This window comes from Brassica oleracea, chromosome C3 (genome assembly GCF_000695525.1).
Source record: "Brassica oleracea var. oleracea cultivar TO1000 chromosome C3, BOL, whole genome shotgun sequence".
Lineage (NCBI taxonomy): Eukaryota > Viridiplantae > Streptophyta > Magnoliopsida > Brassicales > Brassicaceae > Brassica > Brassica oleracea.
This window is the reverse complement of record NC_027750.1, coordinates 56,219,757-56,222,174: the sequence shown is the minus strand read 5'-3', so window position 1 is coordinate 56,222,174 and position 2,418 is coordinate 56,219,757. Positions and strand designations below refer to the sequence as shown.

The following is a 2,418-nucleotide window of genomic DNA, read 5'->3' as shown; positions in this document are numbered from 1 at the left end:
AGTTTTATTGATGCATGTTATATATTAGTGCTGCATGTTTTAGGTAACATTTTAATGATGCACGTTTTTAAAAATCTCCATTATTAAAATTATGCACGTAAGGATAACTCATGAGTTTTTTTGGTTGATTAAATGATATTATGTCCAAATTTATTGAATGATATTTCATTAAGATAACTGAAAAAGACAAACAATAAAATATGAAGTTTAAATTCATTTAATCATATTTCATTAATGTAACTGAAAAGGCAAGTAATAAATTAGACAGTTTTATTCGTTTTAGGATATTTCATAAATGCAACTGAAAAAGACAAGCAAAAAAAAAAGAGTTTAATTAATGAAGCAAGAAAATTTTCAAATGGATACTTCTCTTTTAATAATATAGATGATTGAGGTGAGCTCAGAATTTTATTTAGAAAGAAGCGTTAATAAAGCCCATAGTCAGATTCTTTCCAGCCCAGAATTAGTTTCTCACGCTGAAAGACAACTTAAGGAAGCCATTCATGAAGTTCTCTACAAATTGTAAGAAACGAGGAAATGATGGAAGTTTTCGCATTGTGAGTTTAGAAAGATAAGATATTTTGGGTTTTAGTTTTTCTTACGTCCAATGATACTAACGTTTCTTCTTCTTCTTTTTCATGATAGCTAAGCAATAGGCATATGTGTCCTGGAAGCATTAAAAGGAGAGACAGAGCTTAAAATCTAATGGAACTACGGCAGACACGGAATAGAGTTGCTCTGTAATAACCTTCATGGGGATATCTATTAACGAGTGATAAACGGGACATGAGGCGCCTTTCACTGTCAGATTCACACCTGGATACTAAAAGCTGTCTGTGTTATTCTTATGTTGAAAAAATAATCGAATTTTCTTACCCATTTTCCATAACCCTATTGTATGATTCCACTTTTTTAGTTTTGACATACAACTAATTTTTGAATGATAGAACATGGGTGAGCACATTTTGAAAATTCTACTCTGTTACATATATAATAAAACAGATGATAAATATTTTGGTTTATATCTCGGTTTCATTTTAGGCAAAAAAAAAATGAAAAAAAGTTTTATGATATCTGGTTTTCTAAAGCCATAACAAAACAGCTCATTTATTTATCCAGCGAAGAAGAAAATTAAAACAATTATAGAAGCACCATAGCCTAATGGTTAAGGTTTAAATGTTTCTACATCGAGGTCTAGGGTTCGAATCTTAAACTATGCAATTTATTGCGAATTATAGGAAATCCAGGTTTCAAGTCCCGGAGATAGCGATTTATTAAACAATTATGCAGACTACGGAACAAAAGGCTTACAAGGGATCTTCAACATGGTGCAAGTAAATCTGGTCAGGTGTGGATCTTCAAGACGGTTCAGGTGATGCAGTTAGGCGTAGGTCTTCATAAGGCATGTAGTATTGTCGGTTGTCGAATCGTCTATGTAATCTTTCTCATATCATAATTGTAATATCATAATAAATCAGCGTTAAAAAAAAGGAAATTAAAACATAAGTGGATTTGTGAGAAATTATTGCTAACAAATAAACTATGAGAATGAGCATATAATGATGATTTCATTTATTTGTGACTATGTGCTTATACACGAAAAAAAACTCTTTACAAACAATCAAATTATAAGGATTGATTAATTTTATTTATTTTATTTAGTGGTAAATTTTAAATTGTTTTGCAATTTAGATATATGAAAATAGAAAACTATGTTAAATTGCAATATGTTTTTAGTTTTGATTAACTTAAACATGTTATCTTTTATCTTTTATATATTTTAGTTGATGAACGCTAAATTTTCTTTCAAGTTGTATGCATGATATAATACAAACAACAACAACAATGAAGCCGTGATTAAGATCCACCTGCTGGTGGCAGTCTCTATCTTTTAGATTGCTCTTTTGTACGCTGCAATGAGTCAGCAAACTCATATATGGTGTTCAAAAAAAAAAAAACCCTGCAAACTCATATATGGTGTGAACTGTGAAGCATGGAAGTGATACTGATGCCTTACTAAGAGAACTAGGTAGCTTCTCTTCAATTCTTTGTTTCTACTAAGCTGGTTTGGTTTTGTGTATTTGTGCTTCCCCTTTCTTCTCTTAAATTCTGTTTTGTTTCTATTTAAAGGTTTTTGTTTTGTTTATTACATAAGCGCTTCACCTTTCTTTTCTTAAACTCTGCTCTGTGTTTAATGATTTGCTTCTGAGAAATTTCAACCTCCCTATTCTTCCTAATGTACGCATAACAGAACCCCTCTTCCAGAAGTTCGATGTTATTGATGTTTCTAGAGAAGATGTTACACGTCATATTCCTTAAAAAATATTATTGTTATCTTCACCTTTTTAAATATATTACAATAATAATTATGCGGATAAACTTAAAAATAGTAAATACTAATAATGTAAATCTACAATA

The 2,418-nt window shown here is 30.3% G+C and overlaps 1 long non-coding RNA gene across 1 annotated transcript in view; it reads left to right on the top strand.

Annotated features, from left to right (window-relative positions):
* Positions 1 to 915, top strand: part of LOC106333940 — a 2,397-nt gene extending 1,482 nt beyond the window's left edge. The window contains exon 3 of the long non-coding RNA XR_001268495.1: positions 646 to 915. This is a non-coding gene — a long non-coding RNA (uncharacterized LOC106333940). The remainder of the gene's footprint in view (positions 1 to 645) is intronic.
* Positions 916 to 2,418: the final 1,503 nt, after the last annotated feature.